Raw genomic sequence first — 11,773 nt, forward strand, 5'->3', positions numbered from 1 at the left:
AAAGAAGCAAATGACCCCCAGCCGTTTCCACAAACCTGGCTTTGAACCCCTACACCGACAGCACTGGAACAGGTGCACGGCAAAGGCGGACCCAATGCATGCACACCGCGCATGTGCAGGTGGTGGACGCCGCAGGGCTGTAGTCGGGACTCGTGGTTGATGAGTGACAAACGCTTTCCTGAGCCTGTTACTTACAGGGTTGATTAAATAAGCCGAGACCTCCCGCAGGGCTCCAGCGTCAGCGGGAAGGAAGGGCGGAGGCTCTGGGGCACAGCCCCTGGGGTGGCAGTCAGAGGACCCGTTCGCTGAGGGATGGGCCATGGCCCTCCTGACTCCTGGAGAAGCCAAGTGATTTCTTGGACGGGTGTGTGGTCGGAGAAGCTCAGAGGTCGCCAGTCCCTCCCACGGTCCACCTGTTTTCCATCATGGCCTCTTTCCCTTCGCCAATTCGTGTCCCGATTCGGAGCGTTATGAAAGCCAAGCCTGAGCTCCTTCTCCCCGCCCCTCCTCTCCGCCTTCACTAGGAGGATCTCACATCAGCCCAACTGTGGCCAGAGCCGGGCTGGGCTCCTCTGACCGAGGGGCTGTGTTATCTCCAGAGCACACAGCCTTGCGGGTGGAAGACCAGCTTTGTGCGGAGGGTCCTACTGCGCTGTCCGGATGGCCTGGCCGCAGCCAGAGCCCCGCCGTCCCCAGCACTGTCCTCGTGGGCTCGTTCCTTTGCTCCAGCCTCACCCCCCCCAACAGTGATGTGCAAGGAAGTTTTGATCCCCCATGAATAGAGGTAAACCCCACTCTGTATGAGACCTTTTCAATGAACTATGTGGGGCTGATTGGATGAAGAGCAGAAACATGTAGCTTTTCTTGGGTGGGGAAACTGGATTATTTTTCTGAGTATCCAATGTTATCATTGGGAACAGTTCTCACATCTCACGAACTCGTCCCACCTCCCCAGGCTGTGGCCTAGGTTTTCCGGGGCTGGGCCAGAACCGCCTCCTCCCTTTGCTCTGGGGGAGATTAATTGTTCTCATATTTCTGCTCTCTGGGGACTGCCGGGCTTTGTCATCTTGTCCTTCTCATGACACTTGCTCCCGTGGGATTGGAATGGGGGGTCAGAGCCCTAGTCGTCAGAGCGATTCTGGTTGCAAGTCAGAAAATTCACTCAAACTGTCTGCTGGGTCAGCTCGTCCAGGATCTGGCCCCAGCTGTGATTCTCGGTCCCTCCCCCTGGGTCTCTGTGTCTTCGCGCTGCTGGTTCCCAAGCAGGATCTGCACCCTTGGAGGCAACGGTGGATCCCATTACGGCAGGCTTCCCTTTCACCCCCCGGCCACCCCACGTTGAGGAGCCCACCCCTTTCCCCGAACAAAGTCCACGGGCCCCACACTCATCTGCGCCCCTCCTGGTCCCATCCGGCAGCGTCACTGGGACAAGGTGCGGGAAGGATGCCGGTGGCTGAGACGCAGGCTTCTCCCCGCCCTGAGATGCCGGCTGAACCCTCCCGGAGACAGAGGAGAGGAGAGTGCGGTTCCCAGAGAGCACTGGGCAAAACTGTGCAGCAAAACCCCAAACCCAGCCACGCCCACCTCTCCTGTCTAGCCTGCGGCCGATCCGGTCTGCTGCCCGTGTTCCCTCACAGGCAGGTCCTCTGTTCGGACCCTGGCCACACGGTGGGGCTTCTGTTCTTGCTGTTTTTCCAGCAAAAGAATCGTGAAAACTGTGAAACAGGTGTTTCACCAATGCTGGGCCCACGGTCGTCACATAAAATGAGGAACAGCATGAAAAGCGTTGTCCTCACAGCACTGAGCGGCCTTTTCTTCATCCCATGCTGAACGTTGTGCCTTTATTGGCACAACCAGCCCAGAGCACCGGCAATGGTTTAAATGCCCTTTTCATTACCAAACCAGCAAATCCAAGTGTGCAGTTCTTGATAGTTTTTCATTTCTTCAGTAAGTGATTAATGCAAACTATCTCCGATGATGAGAAATCTCTGAAGCTTGTTGCACCAACTTGAAAAGCACCGATGGATGATGTCACTAAGGTAACAGCTAAGTTTCACAGGTAACGTGCACCTATCACTGTGTATATACAGTTACACAAGGTGGTTGGGGCGCCTGGGGGCTCAGTCGGTTGAGCATCTGACTCCGGCTCAGGTCATGATCTCGCGGCTCGTGGGTTCAAGCCCCGCGTCGGGCTCTGTGCTGACAGCTCAGAGCCCGGCGCCTGCTTCCGATTCTATGTCTCCTTCTCTCTCTGTCCCTTCCCTGCTCACACTCTGTCTTTCTCTCAAAAATAAACAGACATAAAAACACACACAAGATGGATAACCGCAGATGAAAACAGGCCAAGCGACTATTTGATTCGATTAAACCATGATTATCAAGTGGCTGTCGCCACTTTTCCTCTTCCCCCACATTTACAGTGGCAGATCAGTGCATTTCCCTAACGCAAAATGGCCAGTAATGTTATGTGAGGCAATCCGCAGCAGGGAAAGGAGGGAAAAAAACCCACCTGATAAGTCGGGGCATTAAAGTTCTGGGGCGGGGAGCTAGCACAAACCACTTAAGCATACTCATTATTATGGCTATCGCTCCCTCAGGCCCCTGGGGACTTGATAATTTAGTCAGTTATGCAGTTTGAAGTGTTTCATGTTCTGCATGGGAGCCGGCTGCAATTCAAATATCAGTGGCCATGAAATATATGCACATACGTTTAGTAGGAACGTCTCCAAGGGGACAACAGAGGAGACGGGCATATGCCGGCGCGGTGTGACGGGGGCTTCCCTGAATTAATCATCTGGACATAGTTTATCACCATTTTTCATTTTTGCCAGAAACATCCCCCTTCATTTGTTGGAAAGGCTTATTATACATGCACATCCTGGAAAGATAATAAGACCCAGGCCTCTGATGCTGAAATGCAACAGGGTTTGTGGGCTCCGTTCGGGCCCTGACAGCTTTCCCGCCGACGGAGCTTTCTGAGAGCAAGGATAATCGCTCACTTCATCTAGTTTAGGGAATTGTGTCTCTTTCTCCCAGCTCCGTTATTACATCAATTACTGCAAACCGCCGTCTTGTATAATTTATGGAGAAGAATCCCATTTCATTGAGATCATCTTTTAAATGGAAGATGTCCTTTGTTCACAGGCCTCTAAATATTAGAATTTTGGTCACATGTTCCGGGAACTGGTGGGGGGGGGTTTGTTTTCTGTGAGGATTTAAACATCTGGCTGGACGTGTAACCTGTGTGATTTGTTTGTTTAATTCGAGGGCTGGAGAGGAGGTTGTTTTGCCTCCCAGATAAGAGATTTCCGAGCGAAGTGTCTAATCTTTAAAGTGCAGTTAACATAAATGGCAATTTTTAGAAATGAATTCCTAATGCCTTTAAAGCCGAGGGTGAATGTGGCTGTCAGAATTCTGGCCCGCAGTTATGCCATTTGGTGGTTGTTTTGCTTTAGAAGTCCTGAAATGTGCTGCTGCGGTGAGCGGTGTAAGTGTAAACCAGAGCGATTGCTTTTGACACTTAAAAAGGATTTTATTGACAGTTGGAAACACATTGGGGATTTGAAAAGAGTCCTTTTCCACCTGTAATACTTGGTGTGATCAAAGATCACTCAGCAGCCGCAGATTAGTGGGGCTGAGGCTGCAGTGAGTGCTTGCCACTCCACACGGGATGAGGGCTTGGTTTTTGCTTCACACTAATCCCCCTCACGATCTAAGTGGAATTTACGGTAATGTGGATACACTTCTCAGGGCTCCTGCCAACGTATGTTTAAAGAGCCCTAAAGTAGATAATAATATAGCCAGATTTAAAATTTCCTTTTAAAGTTAAATCTCACTTTCCCACTCTTCATTCATCCACCAGTTTAGTGTTTCTAACATATCATATTTAGCTCTTTGCGCTTCCTATGTGCCTTTACAAACGTGTGCATGATGGGCGGTGGTGGTTTAGATACCAGGGACCGCTCTGCTTCAGTTCCTGCCGAGGAGCAGCTAGCAAGGTGGTGCGGGGGCTCCGGAGGCTGCAGGTACATGAAACAACGAAAGACAGACCTCGGAAGACCTGGCGTAATTTAGAATCCCTTTCTTCTCTCCTTCCTTCCTTTCTTTCTTCCTTATGACTGTACATTACATATCTGTATGTATATACATACATATTTATTTATTTATAAAATGCCCGCTAAGTCCTTGCTCTAAGACCCTGGGTCTTCTAACCCATAATTTCTACTTCTCTTAAGGGAGGAAAATAATCACAAGTCCCTCACAGTATTTAAGTAAGAATCAAATAGTACATGATAAAGAGAATCACAAAGTAAATGTCCTTGTTTCTGTGGGTAAAGTAGATACTACAGAGAGATGTGAAACAAGTTGGACCCTTGTATGAACATGAGAGATGGTGACCACAGAGAAGTCAGGAGAAAAGAGATTTTTTTATAGCAAACAAGAGAAGCACATGAGCCTGAACCAAATGTGTGGTCAGGGAGGAGTACCCGGCACTGTCTAAGGAATTCCCAAGAGCGGGGCATCTTGAGGAAGTAAGGAAGCAGTATACCCTAAGGAGGTATGGCCCCAACCCAGTAGGTCACTCGTATGTGGCATCCCGTTTCCAAATCAGCACCTAATCTAATGCCTTCCTTACCGAAGTTCCTCCTCCAACCCCCCACTCCAGACTGAAGCCTTAGCACTAACTTTACATACAAACTCTGGTCCCAACAACATCCTATGTCTTACCCCCAAAATAACACCATCAAGCATCATCATTATTGAAGACTCATTCATATGTCTTTTTCTTCAAAATAAATAAATCCATGAACTAATATATATATATATATCAGTATTTATTTATACAGTATACTATATATAGTACCTATTTTGTTATATATATTTACTTTATTATATACTAGATATCAAGATGATCTCTTTGTATATATTTAGGTAACTTTACTATAAAAATAATTCCTTAAAATGTCTCTGAAAACCTATGAGGTCAAAGAATAGAAAAAAAATGACTTAAAAATAAATACCCCCAAATGGAAATGGAGCCATGTTGATCCACGGTTTCCTACTGCATCTCTTCCAAATGAACGTGCCCAGAGGAGCTGGCTCTTCCAAGGGATAAGATCAAGATCCTGCCATTCCTCCCAGACCCTCCGTCTAAGAGCTGGTCCCCGTGTTCGACGAGGCAGAAGCCCAAGACCACCAGCTACAACAGGGCTTCTGGAAATTCTAGCATAGTTCTTGATATACTAGATCTTTGAGAGCATTAAGAAGGGTGAGCAAGGTGCTGTCTTCGTCACCAGGGTACCTGGGCGCACCTTGGCCTGCTGGGGACTTATTTCTGTCAGAAGAGGGAATTCTGTGAAAACACAGAGAGGTGCAGGACCCTTGGGTGTAATCATCAACTCGCATAGGAAGAGATCCTTTCGATGGCCCTGTGGACCTCCCCACAGACTTCAGCGGTGTTGGGTTATGTGCATGGTGATCTGGTCCAGCTGCACGCCCCTCTGGGCACATTCCAGATCACAATTTGGGGTTGTTTCAGATGGGACCACGTTATTTGTGAAGATAGCTTCAAGCTAACTGATATAAAATTGTAAGAAAGGCTGTGTAGACATTTGGTGGACTGTAATTCTTAGGTGGCCAGAGGGCCTAACTGCAGCTCACAGATGTCTCCAAGAGCACATGGCCAATCGTTGGACCAGGGCAAGATGTCCAACAGGTCACGGGCCCCTTCTTCACAGAAGAAGCCATTGTTTAAAGCAAGACTGTAGTTTCTGAGGTTGACTTGGAAGAGGATGCCCGGTTGTTAAATGGCAAAGAAAAGTGGAGAATGACTTATTTCTGGAGGTGACAACGCACCAGTTTAAAACCACAGTGTGACTGGCATTGTTATGATATCAAAAACGTTACAGCATTTCTCAGGGCTGTAAATAGCAATGCCATATGACTATTGCTTTGGAGGTCAAGACAAATTCCTAAGTATATTTTGCTATATTTGCTAAGTATAATTTATGATAGTTCACTATCACAAAAGGAACAACTTGGGCCTTCATAATAGTTTCACGAAACCAATGCTGGAATTATACAAAGCTGTGCTCATGTGAGTTTTTAAAATTAAATTCCTCCTTCAAAAACTATGTGTGAGGTGAGAGGTTTCTGGGATGGCAGCGAGAGAAGCCCTACAGACCCTCTTACCACAATGGTGACAACTACGAAAAGTTAAAGCATCTAGACATTGTCCCAGGACGTCTAGCTAATGGGGAAACATGTATCTAGGAAAATCTACCATATACCAGGAAGGGCAATGAGAGTCTGTGGCTTGTGAACCATGGCCCTCTTCCAATATCCCTTTCTGGTTGGCTGTAATGGGATCTGTATTCCAGGTGGTTAAGGCCAAGCACATGGGACCAACTTCTCCCTCAGTTCACAGGCTGGAGACTGAGTTCCATTCTGAAAGGGCAAGATCACTGTCATGTCTCATTCTGTATAGACTCATGATGCAGAAGCTGTATTTTAGGAAAGTGAAGTCAGTTGGGTTGGAGCGTCTTCCCTCCCACTGGTGCTGACTTGTAGGAGAGAAGCTCTAACTTGCTAAGAATGCTGGGCCCGGATAAACCCCTATGCTAAGTTCAGTGCCAGAACAAGCAAGCCAAGAGCCTGGGGCCACCATTTATGCCCAGACCTGATGTCGTTGAGGAGGGTTTTCACTTCAGAAGAATTTCCAGCCCCAGGGTAGTGATGCTGAAATTCTGTGCAGGGGGTGATGAGGCCATAAGGAGAGAGAGTCCTTTGTGTTTTCCTCAACTTGAATGGATACTTAGAAGAGGTTGTGGGGAGGTTCATGCTTAAAGAATTTGTTGAAAACAATGGAGATCTTGGTGATGGTCTATTAAGACATCAGCAGCAATAGTAAAAGCCAGTAGACCAGCTACAAGTTTACCAGAGAGAAGAAGAAAAGTGATGACTGAGAAAATCCTTCTGAGGGTCTGAGAAAGTATCAAGGACAGTCCTGCCTTTTAAAAGACCTCAGATTTAATTGATCTGGGCTAAGGAGAAATTTATGTCACAGGACAATGTTGAAAAGTTAGCAGACACCTAGCAATTAGTGGAGGCTAATGACTTCGCGTGATACTAATAAAGGCAGATGAGCCTGAAGCTTAATAAGAAAATCACAAACAGAGCCACCCCTGAGAGTTTAGCTAAGGCCGCAGACATCCTTGGTGGTAGGAAGACTCCTCCTTTGCCTAAAGATGCATAATCTGGGGAGCAATATCGGACTGTGGGAGAAAGATGATACTAAATTAGACCAGCCATCTACTGGGCAAATAAACAAGAAAGCAAACAATAGCAACAACAGAAAGCCTGAGGGAAGAATTCTTATCCAGAGTTGCTACAATAGATTATATAAGATGTCCAGTTTTCAACAAGAAACTTCATGAGGTAAGCAAAGATGCACAAAACTGTGCTCTATACACAGAGGATAAGAAGAAAGGAGACCTCTGAGAGCGCTCAGATGTTGGGCTTAGCAGACAAGACTTCAGCAAAGTTATCATTAATATGTTCAAAGAATTAAAGGAAGCAACATTTAAGTAATTTGAGAAACTTACGTTGGCATGTCTCATGAAACAGAGCCATATAAAACAACATCACACTGAAATACCACCTCACACTCTGACGGATATAATGAGAAAGACAGATAATAGCATATGTTGGTGAGGATATGGAAAAACATTAACTGCCATAATTTGATTGTGGCAACACAAAATATGGAAGCCACTTAGCAAAACACCAATCACATGGTGTTAACACATGACTCAGGAGTTCTGCACTAGGTGTTTATTCTGAGAGACGAAAACATATGTTAAAAACCAAAACCAAAACCAAAACCAAAACCAAAAGCACTTGTGCTTAACTGTTCATAGCAACATTTTTTGGTAGTGTTAAGAAAGTAGAAACAACCTGAGTGTCCATCAACTGGTAAGTGGATAAACAAAATACGTGTATGCATACGATGGAATTTCATTTGGCAGTAGGAATAATGAAGTCCTAATGCAAGTTCCGATACAATGCTAAATGGATGAAGTCCGATTCTGGTGATGGGTACACAACCCTGAGAACATACAAAAAAGCACTGAATTGTACTCTTTAAATTATTAAAGGGCATGAGACCTATATCTCTAGATATTAAAAAATGCCTGGGGTGTTGTAAGATGTTGAGAGATGCACTTTATGAATCAGATGAATCAGGCCAGTGTGCAGCGGGGGTGCCAAAAGGCTGCGCGTGTCCTGTGATTGTTTCCTAGCTGTAGAGTCATGTTCACCCAGCATGGCTCAGTCCCCTTCACTTCTCGTGGGTATTTTTCTCCTCCTACCTTTCAGTTTTTCTGAAGTCAGTCCCCACTTGAACCTTCCAAGTGGCCTATTAACAAATTTGCCAAAATTAGATTCACCTGCCCTTGACTCTTCTTTGGGTTGTAAATCATCTCAATAGGAACATAGTGCCTGTTGACCAGGTGACATTTTACATATAAGTTTCATGAATCCAGGAGGATTGCTGTCCAAGGGGAAGCTCCTCTCACTGACTGCCACGCCAGGGTTCTTCCAGTGACCGTCTCTGGGGTTCTATGAGTGGTGTTTGTCAGCAGGCTTGACAGCAGACCACAGCTCTTTGCCCTGGCCAGGCACAGTGCTCATCTCACTTGATCTCATCTTTGGTAGGTTCTGATTAGACCCCTTGATAGGTAATCCGTGAATCACTCAGTGTGCCCCGATTCAAAGATGCATTTCAGAGCAAGTGATCTGGGGCACAAAGTCATGGATCTCCAACACCCCATCTCCCAAGAAACCCGGAACCAATATCACTGGGCATAGTAGGCACGATGTTGGTGAGAAGGTTAAGTGTTGAGACCTTGCCAAGCCTTGTGATGTAAAAGCCTTTGTCTCTCTGATTCTCTATCAGCCTGGAACTACTGAATATCAAAGTCTTGCTCCAATTTTAAAATTGTCAGGTCAGTCTCATAATTTTTTCTAGAATTATATTATTATCAGTGGTTATTTTTCTCTTTAATATAAATCCTGAACTGACCTAGACATGTTTTTTCTGATTTTCTCAGGTGAAAAATTTCACTGCTCACTTTTTCATCAGACTGATTTTGCTCACAGTGGCTGATGACCAAGTGGCCTTCGTATCCCTCGCTATTATGATTTAATATAATGTACATAAAAATTATACTTTGTATAAGCAATTTATAGAATTTCATAATTATTCATTTTATTTTATGAGTAATTCCTTTAACGTGCATCCCTAAAGTCCTTCATCAAACCGGGTTTCCACCACGTACTGCCTTCAGAGCTTGTGAGAATCCATGGCAGTGACAGAGGCCTAACCAGGTTTCCTGTTGCAGACACAGTTTTAATAACCACTGATGAAATTCTGAAGAATGTTGATGTATTGAAATGTGTTTTGACAACCACAGTTTAGATTTCAAATTTTATTGAAGATCTTTTCAAACTCTGTGTTAACCATACTATTGGTGACAAGGTGATGGATGGTGTAGCCTTACAAAAGTTTCGTTATGGAGTTATTAGAAATGCCCTCTTCTTGGTACGTCTTGAGTCTATGCGGTTCCCAGTCTTCTGTGAAGGTTTGAGAGGGCGACCAACTCATGACCGATTGGGAACTAAGAAAGTGCTGAATATGAGTCAATAGTTATGAACATAAACACTGACTCCTTGCTACATTGGGAACTGGCTCTGGTGCTCTACATCCACATGCCTCTGTGATCATGCATCTGGCAGAGTTACGGGACTGTGAGCTAATTTGGAGGAAGGCCATCAACATCTTCCACTCCGAATGTGGTGTTTCTGGTTTCTGATCACTCTACCTTTCCCCCCTCAAGCTTCAGTGGAGAAGTGAGGCCCCCTCACAACTGCCAAAAGTCCCTGTAGGGGGATACTTCTCCTCCAGGAACTTTGCTTGTCTCCTAGGTCCTGTAGCTTAGCAAGGCATAGAGAAAGTATCATGATAAAAGTTGTGTTATGATCGATGCACCTCCTACCATGCCGGCCCACTCGTGGTTCCTCCAGCATGACCAATGTGGCCCTGTATTCCTGCCTTTTCATCTACTTTTCTTTGTATGTAGAATATTTTTTCTCATGTATCTTTTCATGCCCATTTCGGCTGAAATGACACATTCCTGAGTAAGTAAATATAAAGACTTAGTTGACTTACACTCGGTATTGTTAAACTGACGACCTATTGGCTTCCTTGCTATGTGCTGAGGCTGTGCAGGGGGGAGGGGACCATTCGAGCTGTAGCTGTGTGTACTCAGATGGGGTGCAGACTAATCTGACTTTTCTCCAGCACGCATGCGTGGACGTTATCCAGGGCAGCCCCCTGCTAGCTGTGTCGTGCTGCTACCAGTCCTTCCCGACCACACGTGCAGGATGTCTCTGCTCATCAGGCTGGATGTTCGCATTCTGTGACTGGGGCAGTGACAGCATCAGAATGGCAGGCTAGCCATCTAGGGTCACCTCTCCCTCCAACGACAAATACACCTGGGCTTTTCCCTGGAAGAAAAATTATGCATGTCCTGACCTCCCTGTGCTGAAGAGTCCCCCTCGTCTACCCAGGCCAAGGCATCAGCAGTAGATGCGTCTGGTGTCAGAGGAGCTTATCAGGACTCTGGTCAACAACCAGGGAAGGCCTGTATCATGGGAGAAGCTCAGTTCCGAGATAAATAGAAAGATTCCCATAGAGATGATCCGGTCGCCCATGTTGGATATAGTCATTTATTTGTTCATTCAACAAACGCTTATGTTGGGTCAGTTATGTTCAGGGCAAGAGACACAACGCTAGATGCCCACACTACCCTGGTTTCCAGAACCTGCAGTCCATTGGGGAGATATTTCACAAAGTAGCACAAAATAATTTTTCAACGGCAGTTACGGTAAGCCCTCCAGAAGACTAAGCGCTGACTGTGGAATTGTTTCACAGTGTCCCCGAGAGAGATTGGTGGATCAGGATGTCCCGTTTAAAGAAATGCACTTGCAAGGAGGTTTGAAAGCCGTGCCCCTTTGGCATTGCCTTTTGATTATAACTACAGTGGACTGATATATTATTATTATTGTTTTATCTCTTCCACCTGCCATTTGCACCCTGACCCCTACACTGGGTGCCATATGTGGATGCTATTGCCATCCCAACATTAGCTAAAGCTGCTTTGAAATCTTGAGACAGAAACACAGTTTTCTAGAAATAATTAAATTAAGGTTTTGTAATAGTGGACAGAAAATATGTATCGATGAAAAAAAGTAAACATTACAAGCAATTGGAATCATGAATATAAAGAGGAAACATTGGCAGAGCAAGTGATGAAAACGTAAAATATACTGGGAAAAATATACTGGGAATTCCAGAGAGAGAAAGATCTAAAAAAACAAAACAAATGGGGAAGTAAGAATACTACAAAATGTTTGATTTGACAAAAAGAAAGTTTTGTTCTCTGATTAAGAAATCATTCTAATTACAGTGAAATATGAGTAAGGAACTACACCGGGTCTGATGCCCTAGAGAGATTCCTAGAGTGCGATGAGAAGGATAGAATGTCAACATTTTCTTTACTCTTATTTCTAAGGAATAATTTATTTTCAGAATGAAGATGATCCAAATATTGTACTCAATTCCTGTGCTATAGTGAAAGCTAGGAATGTTTGAAATGTATGCATTTTTTTGAGAGAATGAGTGTTTTTCACCAATATTTTATTTTATTTATTT

This window comes from Suricata suricatta, chromosome 6, assembly GCF_006229205.1.
Source record: "Suricata suricatta isolate VVHF042 chromosome 6, meerkat_22Aug2017_6uvM2_HiC, whole genome shotgun sequence".
Taxonomy (NCBI): Eukaryota; Metazoa; Chordata; class Mammalia; order Carnivora; family Herpestidae; genus Suricata; species Suricata suricatta.